The 20,776-nt window shown below is 35.4% G+C and overlaps 1 protein-coding gene across 4 annotated transcripts in view; it reads left to right on the top strand.

The window, feature by feature from the left end:
* The window catches only part of LOC145683947 (endoglucanase E-4-like), a 428,679-nt gene that overhangs the window by 226,853 nt on the left and 181,050 nt on the right, over positions 1 to 20,776 (top strand). The gene's annotated exons all lie outside the window — the stretch shown is intronic.

Raw genomic sequence — 20,776 nt, forward strand, 5'->3', positions numbered from 1 at the left:
TTATATAAAGGTTCATCTATAAGTCAATTGACAAAATATGCAGTTGAAATTAATATTTTATTAACTAAGAAGCTATGAAATTACTATAAGTTGTATCATAGGATTAAGTTATATTACCTAAATCAAATCTGGTAAATTAATAGTAAATTATCTAAATCTAGACCGACTTTTCAGAACAATTAAATATGTCTACATCTTTATAACCCTTACTGATTTTATTGTAAGTATTGTAAATTTTCCATGTAGGTGACATATGCAATGGATTTTGTATGTGTCTCCCTGCAGTAGAAGAGGCCACGATTTCCCTTACATATTTTGAGGGATGGAACCTGGATCTTTGCAATTAAGTCTATTTTGTTGTGGAAAAGTCTTTTTAAGAAAAAGAGCTCGGTCAACATCACTCTTTGTTCAAGTGTCTGAAGTGTAAAGTATCATACGCATAGGCACTGAGTACGTGCTGCTCGCGAGCTTGAACACCCATCGAAGAAATGTAATTGGTGTGGAGTACCCATTGGCATGCCAATATAATAACAAAGCTGTTAAACTGGTGAATAAGATGCGTGACGGACGCGTACCAAAGAACAGGAAGAAGTTTCCTACCATGTTAAACTAATACTGAGCAGTGGTCGATGAACACGGACTTTAAAAATTGCAATCAACGCATTTTGCCCCAAAAAAAACTCTGTACATAAGAGTTTTCTATCTACGCACACCACACAAAGGTCACAAGCTGGCAACTCTGTACTAGTATTGTGAAACAAAGGAAGAAAGACCGCCAAAAACTGTTATTCTTGAAGAATTCATTTAAGATTAAGACCAGCAGAATTGCAGTGAAGAGAAGTAGTATCTGCTGAGTGCTCAATACGTACAGGATTTCTGGTAATTGTTATTATTGTGAATATAATTATACGTTACATGCAGTAGAAAATTAGAACTGAATATCGTCCTCTCAGCAAGTGTGAAATACATACGGGACCTGTGTTTTCAATATATGAAGTTCTGAAGTGTGTAGATTTTTAGTTTGTAGATTGATATAAAAAAAAAATGACAAACTTGTTATTAAATGAAATAAATAAACAAATATTCCGAGCAGTGATATTGATATTTCAGTAATGTGTCGCCCGACCACTCCAAGAAGTTAGTTAAGAATAACAACAGCGTAAAATTGGAAGGAAAGATAAAGAAGAGAGGTAGGTCCTCATGCAGCCACGGAAACAGGTCTATCCTTGACTTGATTTTATAATAGTGTTGTAGATAAAGTACGGTGTAAGATTACGGTGAAACATAATACTAATTCATCAGCATATGTCACATCCGATAAGGAAGCAATAAATGCATTTGTCGAAAACGGCTTTTCAGTTTGGTAAAAGCAATTACAAAGATTAAAATTCACGAAAAAAGTTCGTTTTATAGAACAGTAATTCTGACGTGTAAATCTATAAAGGAAGGTGTAAATGTATCAGTCGTTGTCTGTTGCTAAATTAAATTAAATGAAGATGGCAAGATTATTCCGTATGAAAGTCATAACATCCTTAACATATGAGTAGCGCTTTTTCAAAACTCGATAGAGCACAAAACATCCTTTTTTTTTTTTACAATTGCATTTTTGTTCTTATTGCACATAACCTCTATCGAGTTCTGACAAAACTTTCATGATTTAGTATTCTATACACATGGCACATTTCGATATTTGTCAATTCTGATTTCACAGCTCGATTGGTAGCATACCAGAAAAAAAGCATACCTCTGTTTCTCAAAATTTGCTCTATCGAGTTTTGAAAAAACGCTCCTCGTATCTTCCCCAGCAAGGATTAGTTATTCGTGGACGCGATGATTCTAGTTCGAATCTTATGAAATTACTTAATCTTCGAGCTGACGATGTTTTTGAATTAAAATCTTAGCTCCTGTGATCTAAATATAGGTGGATATCTCACGACATCTTGAATGAAAGTATAAACATTATGTCGCAACAGATTTAAAACAATCTCTTGGATCTAATTAAGGAATGTGATTGGTATTTACTGATTACTGTCGAAACATGTGACATTTCAACTGTGGAATAAGTTTCAATTGACGGCAATAAGTTCCTTTGCAATATGCTTTCTGAATATTTGAAATACATAAACTTATATTGACAGTATCGATTTCCGCAAGTATAGTTGAGAGAACATTTTCAGTGCTTCATCGACGCAAGAACTTTCTCAGATCAACAATGAGCCAACGACTATTAAATGATTTAGTAATTTTGCACGTGAATAAGGATGAGGTGGACAATGTGGACTTAAACTGTGTTCATCAGTAGATGTGAGACAAAATACATTTACCATGGAATAAAAATTCAAAATCCCATTTGCCTGTAGGTTATAAAATGTAAATTAACAATTCTGTTAATAAGTACAAAGAACAATTATAATAATCACACAGTTCCATAATCATACAATCCCATGGAATGTTTTTCTTTAAACTTCAAACGCTAATTCTATTTCTTACTTTGTGTTTAATGGTTTGTATAACTCTAAACATAAAGACGTTGTCTGTATATTTGTGAAATTATATGTTGCGTTATGTATAACTTATAAAGTAAAATTTTTGATTTGTATTAAATATTTGCATATTAAATATAAGCATCCATGTGGAATTTAGAAAAGTTTGTGCCTATGATCATAGGTTCACATTTTCGGTAAAATCCAGTCCTTTTGCATGTGAGAAAACGTAAGCATTTGCTTTGTATCTGCTCGATATTTTGATTACATGTTTTCACAGAAGTGTTCCAAATAAGTGAGGCATAATCAAGTTTGGATCTTACGTTAGAAAGAAAAGCGTTTTCAAAGGGTTACCGTATCATTCGTAAATTCTTTGATTGTTCTAATAAGAAACCAAGGTTATACCGAAGCTTGGCTAGCAAGCTTGAAACTTTTGAGAGAAGAAATTGTATAAGTGAATATCAAAGGACTTGAAAGAAGTCCGAAATGAAAATATTTTGTTCTTGTGTAACTTTAGAAATATTAAGGTAACTTACGTAGTGTAGTAGCTTTATTATATTTCTGTTCTAGTACTTCATGCATAATTTTGTTTCCAAGTTTAATAACATGTAACAATGCAACTACTTCAAAATTATATATATATATATTGTGTACTCCAGATAATTTGCGGACTCTACCGTTCAGAGCCGCAGTGTTGCCAACACAGATAAGGGTCTAAATAGTTGACATATTCTATTCTCTGTTTTGCCAGAATCGTTGTTGAACATAATAAAAATAAGAAAGAAAATCTACATTCAATACCTTCTCGTTGCAAAACCCAGCAATGGGGGGGGGGGGAGGCATCCTTAGCCTCTGAGCCGAATCGACCTTTCAGTTTTGTCTTAGTCGGTTACAAAATGTGCATTCGCATTGATTTTTAACCCTTAGTACCTCAAGGCAACTATAAAGCTAGAATCACTCTAAGGTCTGGTAGAATCTCACAATATGAACGAAGATAACACCCACCCCCCAAATTTACTGATCTTATACTCTTATTACTATTCACTTAACGTTTAAGAAATAGCCTATAAATGGATTTAAAAAATAACCTTTTCTTAGAAGAATGAATAATTTCAGTTTACTGTGAATATTTTTTTTCATTTATCGTTGAATAAAAATAATTTGTGACATATAATTTTAAATAAATATTTGAGAGAGCCAAGCCAAAATTTGGGGAGGCCGGTGCCTCCCGTATCTCCCTTAGCTACGCCCCTGAATATTAATATGAAAATATATTTTAAGAAAACAGTATGGTCAAATATCAAAATGTTCTTTATTATAAGTTCGAGTTGTCCTGTACTATATTTTGTACGGGTCATAGACAGATTGAATAGAGGGTAAGAAGGTAAGTAGGTTATTTTTAATTTATTAAATTCGCTTCTGAAAAATACAATTGGTGGCAAATACTATATTTTGATGTGCTGAATACATTTATAATATCACGATTGAAGGAATAACAATCTAATGGACATTTTAGTTTAACGTTCTAGCTATTTAATGTCTATCATCTGCTCCCTTTAATCTATGCCTTATAGATTAAAGGGAACAGATAATAGGTATAAGCATAGTATGATGAACGATTTGTGATGACTCGTATGTGGTGACTTGTGGCGGAACTTACATCGGTAAAAGTTGAAGTTTAGTATATTTATATAAAATAATTACAATACTAATACATTTGGTAAGTTTTCCTTTCTTATTTTTGAAGCGATAAAAAACGTTTTACCGACTTGATTTCTCTCATTAGCCGTCACTCGATCAGGAAAAAAATTGGCCAAATGATAATAATAGAACAAAGAGATGAACTTGCGGACACAATATTATCAAATGACCTGGGATTAAAGCTTCTCATAAGAGTAAACCTTGGAGAGTTTAAATTTGGGAAGAAATCACAATTTAAATTTAAACATCGTCCTACGTGTCATTAAAATTACCCTTTTTGCACTCACATCTTGACTTTTCCCTCAAAATCACGACGCCGTAAGTGATGAACACAGAGAACGGTTTCATCAGGACATCGCCACATTTGAAAAACATTACAGTGGAAAATGAACTGAAGGTATGCTTGCTGAGTATTGCTGGTCTAACATCAGAGTAACTCCAGGAGATGTATACAAGCGCAAGCGACCGAAAGAAAGTATTTTAAAGGATAAGTCAACAAAATTTAATATTAGTACAATACGTCTTCCTAGTCTACATTAAGTAGTAAATATACGCACATTGGCCAAATAAAAACGTGACGTGATGGAACATTTTGGTTTCCCCCAAAGAATTCAGCACCTGTCTTTAACTAAAACTACATATTTTCATTGAAAAAAAGTTTAAATTTACTGCGCAATGTTATTAGTTTAAAACAATTTTGTTCAGAACAGACTAATCGTCCAAGTGCACAGACCATCTTAATACTGTAATATTAAACCAACTGTAACTTGAAACAATATGAGTGAAGAAGTGTACTGGGCTCTATGGCTGAGACTATAATAATAATAATAAAAATCCCGCAAGGGTTGATAAGATAAGAATACAGCTATTGTCATATATTACCAATAAAAAAAATTAAAAATCCTCAAATTCATAAATACGGGCCTAGAAATGATGGACGAAAGGCGTTGGGCGGGAAGTAAATTGAAAATAGCAGAAGCTACTTGCCCAGAACATTATGAAATGCCTTTCTGAAATGTGTATCCTGAATTTAGCTGCTTGGCTCCTAATTATACAGTAGGTTTCCTGCATTAAAGACAGATAACAAAGCAAGGATTTGTCCTTGAGAACACGAATACATTCCATTTACATAATAGTAATGAAATATTTGAAATAATAGGACAAAAATATTGGTATATAGTTCTATCTCCTGTAGTTACCCTTTATTTTAGTAATCTCGAGAACTGCGTGTTCTCTCTTCACGGTCCAGGTTATCTTTGGAGTCCTCATAATATAAAGTTGCCAAATTGAACTGAAGGCAAGCCTGGAGACCAGCAGCATGTGTGTAGTTGGGGAAATTAAATATTTATTTTTAAATTTATTTATTATATATTTTTTGCTTCTCATTACCACATTACTTCTAACATTTATAAATACTATTGCTAGAATTACTTTTTCCGCAGCTCCACTCTGCTGAGGAAGTATCCTATTTTCTAGAACCATTTATTTTAAAGTTATTTTCTAGTTCATCTGAACAAAAATTCCGTCATCACAAGATTTGTTGATATTCTGTTTGTACGTACCATCTGATCATAGAACTTACAGATACTTACTTGTTCGATACGTGCATTACTGACTGGTATAACAAGAATAGAATATACTTTGATCACGTCTGGTGTACCTTCTTACTTGAAAAAAAGTACTCCACAATTTACAATTATTACTACCCTTCTTACCAAGTGATGATCTTTTTAGAGATTTCGAAACACAGCTTATTGTACAGTTAGTTTATTTCCATCGAAACTAATTTAAATTTCATCCCTACTTCCGTCAAATAATTAAATGAAAACATTGTTGGGGAACCGCTATAATACAGATGCAACAACTAAAATAATTTAAATCTAGCAATTTGCTACAATAAGGATATGATCTTTGTAAATAACGAAGTGCAACATATCCTTTAAACTGGACGCAACGTTTACGTCAAGGCTTTAAACCTTACTAGTTCAGCTCCTAATTAAGCTAAAAAAGATAATTTTGAAATCAATGTATATCTGAAAAATGAATCTTGCAGCCAATATGCAGTTTATGGATGTGGTGGGTTTCACGGCGGAGAGCGGGGAGTGTAAATTTCCTTTCGTTATTGTTGTTGTTGTTTTCTTGCATCAGGTGCTTCTGGGCAAGGTGACCAGAACTTTTATTTTAAAAAACGGGACGTATACGAATCGGCGACAGGGGGGGGGGGAGTGCTTCCACATTGCATTTCGAGTCTCAGCAGTGTTTTCAATTTACAAAATACACAAGTAAGAATGATAACACAGCGTTTCTAACTTAAGTACTACCCAAAAATACTTTTAACTACTTCAACACTCAGAATTCCCACTTGAACCACAGAACACTCAATTCTCATTTGAATATTCAGGAGTTCTAGGCACGGTTGAACCTTCCCAATGAGTGTTGGTACGGAAGAGAGTTGAATTAGCATTGACCATTTATATTTTGAATAATAATTACAGGACACCTGGGTCATGTATGCTTAAAAACGGGACATTTAGGCGTCCCGTTTGAGAATCAGAAAAAACGGGACAACGGTTGAAAATAAGGGACTGTCCCGGCTAAAACGGGACGTCTAGTCACCTTGCTTCTGGGAGGCATTCCTCCTTGGGAGTACAGTCATAAAAATTAGTATATGAAGCAATGAAGTAGTCCACTAGACGCTAATGCCCTGCAAAAGTACTTTTTGCTTATATGGGGGGAGTAGAGGGGTGGTAAAGTTCACCAATTTTTTGCCTTAGTAGTTTTTTTGCTGTAAATTACATTTATTTTCTGGACGATCCAATACAAGACAAGATTCTTTTCACTGAATTGGTCTAGAATCATAATTCGTTTTTCTTTCTACGAACAATAATGAAAAAAAAAAAAAAAAATATTGGTGTGTAAGGTGGTACTACGTTGGGGTACGCTGCGAATGTCAAATTCAATGAATTGTTCTACGCATATTTTTTTTTTTTTAAAGAATATTTCCGACAGGAATTTTGTTCTGAGTTTTTATCTCGCTTTCCATTGGAGCAATGGCTATATTTAAAATATATATATAGTGACTATAAGGGTTGCCAGGGACCACAAATTCTATTTTTCATATTTTTAAGGATTTTTAAAATTCTTTTTCCTTCTTCTTCTTCTTCTACAAATAGAGCAGAAATCGCACAAGTATTACCTCGTTGGAATTGGTGTCCCACAGTCAGTGATGAAAATTTTCCGGAAAATTTTGAAACGGAAAATTTTCCGATTCACAAAAACATACTCAACTTATTCCTACATCATTGCTTAGTCAAGATGTGAGGTGGAAAATTTTCTTCTATATTTTTCCGGAAAATTTTCCGTTCTTAAATATCAGTGATTAAGTAACAATTCGTCAGTATTCATACCGGTGGCTCAGTGGTAGAGCGTTTACCTCTAGTGCTTGGGGTCATGGGTTCTATTCCAGCCCCCGCCAAGTGAACTTTGTGGTGGACACACACCGTGTGTTTTCTCGAGGTTCTCCCCTTTCCTCCCACTTTCTTCATTCCACTATTTCATTCATTACTCATCATCACCGTCTCCTTTAGCCTAACCGGCATAACCGTGGGACGTAAAACTCAAAGATTTCATTTCATTTTTTACGATTTCGTTCAAATCCCTGCCCAGTGTATAACCCTTAGAAATCGAGTGACGTCATATCACGTAAAGAAGAAAATCGCACGGTACTGTTGATGTAATATAACGTTCCGTCACTTGGGCCTTTCATACTCGTGTTTCTTCGTTTGAGAACCGCTGGTTTTTGGTTACTTTCGTACAAAAAGTGTTCTTCATCAAAACATCCATGCCTATAAGATAAGCGTCAATTATGAATTTGGGGCTTCATATAATAACAATAAAAAAGGCTTATTATTTAAAAAAAATTAAAACGTGCGTTTTTTTTGTGTGTGTGTGTGTGTCTGATAGAAGCAGACACATGTGCTAGCAGAAAAAGGGAAACCCATGATAGAATTCGGTCACCCAACGTTAGTGGGCAGGGGTGGGGGCTGTTTCTTTGTCCTGTAGAGTAAACAATGTATATTCTGCGCCAAACCTGTTTTTAGCGCAACAGAACAGTAACAATAACAGCTTATAGTAACAATACTATTTCATATTTCGACCTGAAACAAACTGATTTTGCTTTGAGAAGGTTGTAGTTACATTCCTAGTGACAAGTTTCTACAAATCAAATCGAAAACGGGTGAGTTTGGGAGACTTTTCCCCCAAATTTATAACTTTTTCTATAATTTTGGGCTTTTGCCCCTCTGGCCCCACTAAATTCGGAAAAAGTATCTCAAATGCCACCAAAAATTATAGTAGAGACCCTGAGCAACAAAACACATTTTACTTCTTGTCTCCGTGCACAATAGAAGTGAAGCTATACATTTTTGTTTCATATACTACAGACTATTAAAAATCATTTAAATATCCCGCCGTACCGTTAAGCATTCTGGCCGTTCGGGCGTCGTAATCTAAGGAATAAAGAATTACAATGTAAATGTTATATACAATTAATTAAGGTTAATTTAATGTTAGAGCTCATAGATTTAGGTAGTTGGCTCGTACACCCCCAGAATGTATTTCAAACTTGGATACTCCAGGAAGCTCGCAACAACATGTGCTCAAAGTGAGCCCCATGCTTTAGGCAGTGAATGTCTGGGAAGTTTGTATACCCCTGTGCTTTACTAGTTTCACATTAACGTATCATATCATATTTATTAGTATGGGGGTCAAATATTAGTGACATTTATGATATTTTTAATTATTAATGTTTGTTGATGTAGCTGATATTATGCTCATTGTTTTCAAGGTTTTTATGGCAGGAAATTTGAAAGACCGACGGAGAACTAGAAGAAACAAAATGCGTCAAGAAACATGTGTCGAAGCTAATGTGGCAGTTGAACGCTTCCCATTAAAATCGATTCGGAAACGACCTGCTGTTAAGTTATTCTAATAAGAAAAATGAAATTTTTTAGTTTTACGTCTCACAGTTATGCCGGTTAGGCTAAAGGAGACGGTAATGATGAGAGATGAGTTAAATGGTGGAATGAAGAAAGTGAGAGGAAACGGGAGAACTCCGGGAAAATCCAAGCACGCTGTGTTTGTCCACCACAAAAGTTCTTGTATTATTTTTGTTATTCATTTAATGAATACTGAATGAGGGCAGGCCTCACGAAAAAAAATCAAGAAACATCAATTAGATCAATATTCATTATTACTTCACTAAGAGGCATAGTTCACTTGGCGGGAGGAAAGTTTGAACGCGGGACCCCAAGCACCGGAGGTGAACGCTCTACCACTGTGCCACTGCGGCCCGTATTCTCATAAGAAACTAATAAGATATGGTATATGACTTCCCGGAAACTTTGTACGAAGTACTCTGAAACGGCGAGAATCTTAGTTTTTATATCTTTCTCTAGTTTTGAGTATTATTTTTATTAGTATTATTTTTGAACATAGTTTCTTCAGAATTTGTGTATGGAGACGTATACGTTTTTTCGTTTCCAAATGTTCTCTCTATATACACCCTTTCCCCAAAATCTGTTTGTGAAAATTTCATGAAATGGTACCAAACATATATATTTCAGCGATATAAAAAATGATCGTCCTTAGAATTATTGGCCATTTACAGAGCATGCCAAAAGATAATGCCCTTCACTGTAAAGAGAGAGTAATGGAATATGGAATTAAGCAAATATCAATGTATCGCGATATGTTAGGAATGCAGGTACGAGAGGAGAAGCGTAGAAATGATAATCATCGACCTGAAGGCATGTCTCAGAACACTGTGCTGAGAAGGAAACATTCCAATTTGGTGAATTCAGTTGATGAAATGATTGCTATAGTGCTGCCAAAATGTCTTGAGCCGTGTCAAAAATGCGAACAAAAACTCACACCCTCGACACCCACGCGTTGAGCCAATGAAGGTTCAGTTGTAGCTAAGCGAGAGAGCTTGCAACTGTCTGCGCCAAAGGGAGTGGAATTCCTGCAGCCGAAAGCAGCGCCTGGAACGGATGACTAGATGTCAAGTCAATGTGGTATATCTACAGCCCTAGATCCAGCACCAAAAGAAACAGAGAAAAACAGGGAGTTTAGTGGCAGACCGTATACACGATGGGAGATAAATTTGGGCAAAGTGTGAACATAAAACGTAGAAAATGTCTAGAATTATTATGTTAATTTGGAACGAGTAGAGGGATTGAGGTCAAATGTTGAATACGAGGAATGCATGTAAAGCTCCATTGAACAGGCGTAATGTGAATCATGCGGAGCATTTGAAAAGCAGCCATGTTTTACTTAGCACAAGAAAAATATACGGGAAAGGAATCATGTTACATATGGCTCTTGAATCACACTATCTATTGAAATCAATAGTGGCCAATACAGTTTGAGACCTCTGTAACAGGAGGCGTTCCACGCTATGGTAATGTATCAATACTGTCATAAAGTTGACGACGTGAATGAGGAACTAGAGACCCTGTAGTACGGTCCATGAGCACATTATATACATGAGGGGTAGAAAGAGATAGAATCGAATCCTGGAACATCAAAAAGAATGTTTGCAACGTGCAAAGGAATGAGATGGTGTGATACCTTGATCAAAGACAATTGTCCCATTCAAGGTTCTCATATATTAATGACCCCCTCCAACAAAACGCGCCGATTTTAACACTGGTGACTCTTTTCACAATCAGTTATATACAATTGGCAGTTAAAACACTGTTCACATTACGGCTATTCAGTAGTTCTACATGCATTGTTCATATTCAAAATTTGACCTCAATCCCTCTACCCGTTTCAAAATTAACATGACATTTCTTGACATTTTCTACGCGTAAATGAGTCTGATTTCTGAAGTGAACCCTGTTGTATATTGTACAGTTAGGTACATCAATTTCATCTCACCTTCCTTTGTGACAGTCGGACACAAATCATCACATTCCCCCCTCCCAAAACATTTCAAATCGGATTATTGGGGGGCATTCCCCAGTTCCAAGATTGGAGGAGACAGGTCCTCTCATCCCACTCGAGATTTGCGCCAGTGGTTCTAAAATTGCGTACAAAACAGATCATCCGTAAATTGTAAATTTAGGTAAGTGACTAGGTAACGTTTCAATTCTGTGAGTCATTCGGAAGTAATTAGCAACTAAGTAAATGAAATCACAGCATATTATTTTTACACTTTTTAACCTTGATAGAACTAAAGATAATGACAATCCTTTATCTGAATCAGCCACTTCTTGACACTTCACGGTAACAAAAAAGGAGGGAAAATTATCAAGATTTTAATCAATTGTCCTTTGTTCTTCATTGCTATAATTTTTGTGACTGGTCCTTAGATTTCTAGGTCAAGTTATCATTGTGTGTATAGGTCTATGCACACATACACACATACAGAAACACGTCTGTTACTTAACAGCGTTTTTTATTTGTTTAAGTGCTATCTATCAAAATCTTTGTTCATAACCTCTTCTAGACTAAAGAACGATATTATTTGATTTATCAAAGGCAAAGATAATTTAAGCCTGATAAAATTGATGTATGGGTAATTAGGTTTAACGTGAAGTTTCTGGTGAATTCTGTGATTAAAGTGAACGCAGCGAAACTTCTACCATTCGGGATTTGTGTGTCTGGCTGTCTATCCGTCTTCCATCTGGCCATCTCTTACATGGTAACTATCGTCAGTGCCCTGACTTAGAGCTTTTCCTGGGATACAAAAATCAATATATTTGGACCAGCTACAAAACTATGAAATTGGCACCCCTAGAACATGAAATATGAAATTTCTCCTCCCTAGGATTTAAAATACTACTTTTTAATTACTTCTAGGAGCCCCGGCTGGGATTTTATTGGAGTAGGGCCGAGAGTGCATTTATGCTTCATCTTAGGAAAATTAATTTTGTTCAGATGACGGGCAGCAGCAGAATCTTAAATTATTTAAAGTTCATTTGAAAATAGTATAGTAGGCTTATTCCATGATTTGCAAGTTAAATTAAGGGCCGTCCATATATCAATACGTCCATCAGTGTTACTTGCAACCGAGCAACTTATACTTAGGAGACGAAATAATCCTCTCTCAGCGTGGTGCACTACAAGGCGACCCTCTTGGCCCTGGTTTGTTCGCACTAACTTTACAATCCATCGTTAATAGCATCAATACAGAACTGAACATATGGTATTTGGATGACGGGACTGTAGCTGGAGACAAGGATACAGTACCGGTACTAGAGACATTAGAAATGATCCTTAGACAGGCAAAGGAGATCGGATTGCAAATGAATTTCTCCAAATGTGAAGTCAGCTTTCTCGGAGTCTCCAATGAGCAGGCTAATAACCCCTTCAAGTTCTTTGACGAAGCCGCGCCTGGGATTCAAAGAATTTCGACAGATAACATCAGCTTATTAGGAGCAGCATTATCTAATGAGGCAAGACAAACAATATTAAAAGATAAAATTTCTAAATTAGAATTCTTCTTTACACGTCTTTCCTTGATTTCAGCACACTCTGCCTTTTACCTACTACGAGCCTCATTCTCCATGCCAAGGCTGCTATACTTTCTTCCCTGTGTTCCATCTTGGCGGGATGCTGATCTTCTGGAATGTTATGACAACACCTTAAAAACGGTCTAGAATCTATCCTGAATTGCTCACTGAACAATAACTCTTGGTTGCAGGCGTCCCTCCCTGTTAACCACGGAGGTCTCGGCATTCGAGGCACCATGGACCTGGCTATTTCATCCTTTCTGTCTTCATTCTATGGCGCTAAGCCATTGATCGCGACCATTCTCCAACAAGATCTTAGCCTTGTTAACGGATTCGGATGTCAACGACAGCATTTCTAAGTAGTCATTTATCGTGGGATCAGATCCCCCTGATCTTGGTAAGAGATGATTACAATCCTCTTGGGACGATCCTCTTATAAATCATCAGTTTTCTTCTCTACTTCAGTTATCCAATAACCCAGACAAGACAAGACTCCTAGCTACATCATCTCCTGAAGCAGGCGCTTGGCTCCATGCTATCCCGTCACCTTCTTTAGGATTGCATTTTCCCAACGACAGTTTTCGAATTGCCAGTGTAGTTCGTTTGGGAGCAGATGTTTGCGAGCAACACAGATGTCTTGCTTGTAGAAGTGTCGTAAACAAGAAGAGCCTTCACGGACTCTCCTGTGCCAATAGTGCGGGATGACATTCACGCCTCTCCAGCGTCAACGACATTAATATGAGGAGGGCACTAATTTCAGCAGGCGTTCCTTCTATACGCAAACCGTTAGTACGCAGTCGTGCAGACAGTAAGAGACCAGATGGTATGACCCTAATACCGTGGAAGAAAGGAAAAGCACTTCTATGGGATTTTACTTGTTCCAATACCTTCCCCCCATGAAATCTACATTCTTCTTCAGCACAAGCTGGCAACATGGCTGCTCACCGTGAAACAGAAAAACGCAAGAAGTACAGCAATTTACTTGACAAGTATCATTTTGTCACTATAGCTATCGAATCAGGTGGTTCCTGGGGTCCCGAAGGTCTTAACTTTATAAAAGTTGGACACCGTATTTATTTATTGTCAGGAGACGCTAGAGCAACCTCTTTTCTACTGCGACGCATCAGTATGGCAGTACAAAGAGGGAACGTTGCATCAGTTTTGGGAACGCTACCCTCTGGTAAGGAACTGGAGGAGATCTTTTTTCTGTAATTCATCTAGGCGAAAGTTCGAAAGTGCTGTTGCAAAGCATATCACAATAATGAATATATAGAGAAATTTATATTTTCTGTTGTGTGTGTAACTATGAATGATTTTGGATTTGTTTTCGAAACGTTGTTTAGCAATGAAGATATAGTTACTTTGACATGTAAAGGGAAAGAGTTTCAGGCTACTACCCTGCTTATCCAGTATACTTTGGATACGGTCTTGGGCGTTTGGGCGGTCTTGGATATGGTCTTGGATATTACGGCTAAACAGCAAGTAATATTAAAATGTAGTTTACAGCATTTATTATTGTTTTTGCTAAACATTGTAAAATAAATTGTGATTGTTGGATTTTTGAAAGTTTTTTTTAAAAAAAAGAAATATGTATTTAAAAAAACCTAGAACCTTAAGAAATATGTCATTTCTGGGGGTTCTAATAGCACATAGCTTACTTAAATGAGTCCATAGAATAATTTCAACCTATTTCATGCTTCACTTATACATTCATATTTGTTCCGTACCAAGGATGTTATAAATAGAGGATCTGCCCAAATGTATCTTCATCCTATTAAATCGATGAAGCCAAAAAACAACCGAGCATAGACACGTCTGGTTGGCTATTCTCGTTTCCGCCATCGTCTGATTGGCTGCTTTCGTTTCCGCCATGATTGTTGGCTCAAAACATTGCAATCCTATTGGGCGGAGTGGGCTGAGTAGGGGTGGTGAAACTGTGACGTATGGCTTCAAGATTTTGTTGTAAGGGCAGATCTTCTATTTTATAAGATCCTTGTTCCGTACATTATATGTAGTAAGAAAGTTTTACCTTCAAATGGACCCTCTCGAACATCAACAAGCTTAAATTGAGGAGCAGTTGCCTCTGCACCCCACAAGTTACAGTAACAAGGTTGAACGTATCCAAAATAAATTTTTGAGATATCTGTATTATAAGGTTTTTAATATTAATTCTTACGAAGCAAAGGTATCGTACAAATCTCTTCTGAGTATTTTTGGTTGTAGCTCATTGGCAACTAGACATGAGCGCTCGCAGCTAATTTTCCTCTACAAATTAGTGAACGGAATTGTCGACAGTTCAGAGTGCCTAAAGCTATTGAATTTTAATATAAAATCTAAAAAATTAAGAAATCGATTACCTTTTATCTGCAACAGGTCTCAAACTATGGCACATTTAAACTCACCTATTACGAGAATTTGTCGATTATACAACAAGCTGATACAGGAGAATGTCGACTTAGATTTTGCTATGCCTTTTTCAGTTTATGTAAAAACTCTTAAATATATGTTTTGATTAAGAGAGATTTTTCAATTCGAACCTGACATTGGTTATGGTATTTTGAAATTAAAAGAGTATTTCTATTAAATGAAAACATTTCTGCTTTTTGACAGAAATCTTATTTCAACATTTATATTTTGGATATTTATATTTTTGTTATGTTCTGTTTGTATTTCATTCATTTTTTGTCACGAAGGGCTGATTTCATAGTCTTTACTAGGTTCTATTTCTATATTTGCATTTCTTATTGAAGGAATTAATACAAATATATCTCTTACTTGTATTTTCTCATGTTCGTGATGTTAATTGCATGTTTATTTTATTTTTTCTTTTTGTTGTGTGTTTCAATATTTATAAAGCTTGTAATTATGTAAGCCTATTGTAAATGGGAATATTCTTTTCCTGTAATAGGTGTCCAATAAATAAATAATAATAATAATAATAATAATGTGTCTCTTGAAACTTATTCCATTTTAATAAATCTTGTTATGTACCTTCCTTCAATCTTGGTATGTACGGAATAGCTCCATTGTTTGGGACCCAATCCATAAAAATACTTTTTCAGTATAATCTATCCATCATTTTGTTAAAACATAGTGTGTAGTTTCTTACTGGCATTGAGATTATTTCAATTTGTTGTTGTTGAAATCGGAGAAGGTTTACCAGCTAAAGGAAGACAAATCTCTACATTTTTTTACAATTCACAATTATTCTCAATGCATGCACTTTCAACCTAGAGTTGGTTAAAACCGAGAGTTGGTCGAGAGGATGGGGTTGAATAGACTCCCCAACCCCTTGATATTTTAAAAATAAATTTCCTTATTTTTTTCTGAAAATTATTCGATTTTTATGCAATGTTTTGCATATTTTTATCAATATATTGTTTAAAATGTTTTTTTACTTGGAATTAAAATCAGTCAAAAATAGGGGTAAGTTAAACCCCAGATTATCTCCATTCGTTATAATACTTTCATAAACATTCTTTTTTTTCATTACGACGTGTATTATTTTTGAGGCTTCACAATCACTACTACCATTGCTTCGATTGAAAATCAATCAATTAAGAAGAGAGCCAATTGGGAAAGGGTTTGAATGTTCATTCATTTACAATTCTCCCTGTATGCCATCTTAGTTTGTTGAACCTTCATTCTGCATTTGTTATTGAAATGAAAACACAATAGACATTCAATTTTCCCAGTTTGTTCAATTTTAATTCATTATTCTCTTCCTTCCTAGTTCCTGTCTGTTTCCTGTATACAACCTCAACCAGGACTCTCAGCATAATTCTTCATTTGCTATTTTTGACTATTACAACTTCTTGTTGAAGTAGCTAGTACATGTGGTCAACATGGAAGACTCAGGAAAGAAAACATCGAATAAAACACGTGGACAGAGATCTCTATACTCACTAACATGACAAAAAACCGGGTAAGTTGACTCGGGAAATTCCTTCATCGAAGACTTGAAGCCAGTGGCGGCTAATGTTAGTGTTGCAGCGTTGCGCAACGACCAAAGTATTTCTAGAAAAAAATATTATTAGCAATAGTAGTAAAGAACAGAAAAAAATACTTTCTAATACTCCCATATATACTTTAAATAACATATTTTTTTTTTTACTTCTGTAACTGTCCGTTTCGTTAATCCGTTTTAAAAAGCGAAAAATATTCCATCACAGAGTCTCTAATTTATATTGTGTTGCAGCGAACATACAATGACCAGATTCCTTCAGCGCGGGAATTGGAGCGAATGTTAAGTCTTCTTTCCCCTATCTCAGAAGTTAAAGGGACTGGTCGATGCAGTGCTTCTGCAACACAGCACGGTTTCTAGTGATGAGAAGGTTTTTCGCGCTAAATAAGCTTTCTGAATTTCATTTTACTAGCAGTTAACAAATGGAATTTGTTTTTATGCATTCATATTTTTAAATTACGGTACTTATACTGAAGCAAATCAATATAATGACAATTAAAAAAAGTGATAGCAGAATTACAAAATGAGAAAGAAAATATGTAGTAGAGCAGAAATCAAATGAAAGCAGATCCGCATTTACAAGTTAATTCTTAGCTTATATAGATAATGAAGGTTTCTTCTACAGTAATTTGTGAACCAAATATTAATAAGTCAATATGCAGAATCCCCCCTTTCTGTGGATAATATTTTAGTATATACATATTTCTTTTATAAAATAAGTATATTTTATAATCTTGATAAAACTTTATGGTGGGGAACGCCACATTGAATTTGGGACTAGTTAGCAATGCTTAGAGGCGTAGCCACGAGGGGGTCCACAGGGTTCGGACCTCCCAAAAATTTCGAAACTTGAATAGCATTTGTAGACTTTCCTAACGAACTATACTTGTTTAACAGAGAAATGATTGATGTACGCTAAATATTTTATTTTACGCCTCATCATGTACTCTTTCTTTTCTTATAGAAATAATCGTTCTATCATTTTTTTCTAAAAATATAGGTGACACTAATTAAGAATTACTTATCTTTTCGGATACAGTATAAGACATGTTCGTTATTACGTAGACGTATTGGACCTACCTCAAATACTTTGGACCCCTCCCAGCTAACGTGTTGTTTCTATATCTGGCGGGTTTCAAGGTTGCTTTCCAGAACGTTGGTAAACATTGTTTCGCCTCATGTGGAAGTATATTGTGTTCATCGTGCATTGCGTAACAACCAAGACGGATGATTTGGAATGTAGTTTTTTTTTCTTTTACGCACGTGTGTGTGTGTGTGTGTGTGTTGATATATGAATAGGGATGCCAACTCTGTAAAATAATAAAAAAAAAACGGCATTTCCTCAAAATTCTCTATGATATAGGTCTCAGCGTGAAGTATCTCTGTTCGGACCTATCCATGGAAAGGAAATGTACTATCGTGAACAAAAGTGCATTAACACATATATTCTGTATGTCCTTAGAACATTCACTAATAAGTTTAATAGATACATTATGCTATAAATGAGAAACTGAAATTGATCAATCGGCATTGATCAATTTATTGTATTTACCAGTAACTACCACTTCTTTAAAATTATCGTAACAGATGAACAAAAGTATAATAATCTTTACGTGACAATTTTGGATTTGGAAAATGAAATTCACTCTTTAAACATACAGTCTGTACTTCAACTATGGGAAATTGCTTTAAGATGTCCTTTTCCACTCTTAATAAATGTATAAAATTCCTTGAAAGTAAATTTCAAACTTTCCCTGATACAGTCCCTGTCATCTCTCTAAAAAATTTCTAAACACATGAGCAAAATATATTAATCGTTGATAGATGGTGAAAGGTAACAATTTTGAGTTTACAGAATGACAGCTACTTTTCCATATCTATTCTTCGAATTAGATACAAATTTGAAAAAAAAAAACGGTCCCTATAAAGGGGCTGGTGAGAAGTTTGTACCCGTCACCGGCTTTAATCAAAATAACAGCAATTTTTCCGGCCAGGCCAATGAAAAGCCGGCCAGTTGACAGCCCTATGTATGAATATGTAACATCGCAATTCATATACCAGTATCTCTTTTGTATCTGCTGTTTTGGTTATTAGTGATTAGATTTAATTTTATTGTGTGTGCTTGAATTCTATAAATAACCTACAAATTCAGAATGAATTGCATACCATGACTTCTGTAAATAACTTACAAAAAAAATTGCCCAGCTTTCAACCGAGGAAAAACTTACAATTAAGGCTTAGACAAAACAAGCTAAGTGCAATTCAGGAGAGTGTTCGAAAAAAAAAAACTGTTTAAATTTACAGGACATCTTAATGCACTAATATTGTATGCACTAGATACATTTCCACAATTTATTTTAAATTTTCCTAGATAAATTGTGAATAAAGCGTGTTCAATGTACAATTTTTTATAACATTAATCTCTGCTACGAACTCTCTTCAATCTACACTGAAGAGGAATTCGGATCACTGTCAGGGACTGAGTTTGCTAAAATGAATTGTTCACAATAATCTAGAAAAAATATTTAGTGAATCTACACAGCTTCTAAAATTAATATTAACTGTACCTATGGCGTCAGTAAAAGAAGAAAAGTTTTTTTTTTTCACATCAAAAAGAATTGACACTTTCAAGGAATTGAATGTCCAAAGAAAGGTTATCATCATTGGTTATGCTTTTCATCGAAAAAGACCTGACGATAAGAATACTAGAGTTCAACCAGCATGTATTAGGCAGATTTGCTCCAATCAAAGAGAGAAGAATGAACTTACTAATTAAATAAGGTGATTAATCGGATAAAATGTTCTGCATTTTTTATTTTTTAAAAACAGAATTTAATTTAATTTAACATGTTACATAGCATTTGCATCTAAAGTTATGCTGATTAGTCAATGAGTCCAGTTTATATCTTCTGTCTCCGATCGTTCGTACTGCAACACCCGAAACCACAATCCACCGGCCGCCACTGCTTGAAGCTAACCATAGCTTTGCCATTAATTGTATGATAAAGGTGCTGGATTTTGATACTGGATTTTGTTTTCTGCCAAAGTTTTGGAGAGGCAGAGTAAGACTTTCAAGAGATCTAGTTTTTGTTTATGGTTCTGAATTGAGCGTAAATGTATTTTTCTTGCTAAAGGCTAAATTTGTATTTCTTTTAGGGTAGTGTTTCTGACTCAGGTGATGACACAACAAAGAAAAAAGTCTCTCTTCAATCATAAATGTAGGAGTGTGTCGTAATTGGCGCAAAATTTAGGACCTGTTAAAAACACGACAAATCGAAATTTGGAATAAGTGACACCAGGAAGCTCTTCTTAAATTACCTTTCCACATTCTTTATACATCCCTTATAGGGCTTCATTTGTGTTAAGTATGTATAGAATGAACTGGAAAATTGTGAGTAGTAACCAGGAAAAGACAGGTAATTAATTGACTCTCATCAAATGAGTGGGAAACTTGATCTTGTATGCAGTCTGACCAGGGAACTGTACGAATGGGGCACTCGAGTTGCCGGACGAGGTGTATCACATGTGAAAGAGGATGTAAAAAGATGTCCATATGCAAAATTGTAGCGGCTGAGGGCAACATGGACGAGCGTGAGAGGCGGAAGAAGTGGGGCCTACAGTGGGACTTAATAACACAGAAATATGCAGAATCACACGTTTCGCTCCCGAATGGTGAAAGAAATGTATGTCAAATGTATAGGAAGTGAAACATGAGAAGAGGTGCTACATTGTGGAGGTTATGGAGATCATGGGCGCCATCTTGAAAGTAGCCATCTTGAATTTGAATTCAAAATGTTAAATGAAAAGTGGGGCATGTGGTATATCAATTAAGACTGAAATTTTACCAGAAGTTCATTGGTGTGAATAATTTTATAGTTTCTTTATTGTGAGTTAAGAAATACGAACATGCAACAACGTCTGGAGGGGATATATGGACATAAGCAACATAACCAATGTTTCATTTGAGTCCTTTTAAGGTACAAGTCAATTGTCCAGCAAAGAATACACGACAAAAAGATATACTGTACGCATATGACAGTGATCGTGTGGAAAACCATATCATCTAAACCATTCGCAGAATGTAGTCACTGGATGCACCTCTATAAGAA

The sequence above is a fragment of the Thermobia domestica genome, chromosome 4, assembly GCF_964235325.1.
Source record: "Thermobia domestica chromosome 4, izTheDome1.hap1.1, whole genome shotgun sequence".
Lineage (NCBI taxonomy): Eukaryota > Metazoa > Arthropoda > Insecta > Zygentoma > Lepismatidae > Thermobia > Thermobia domestica.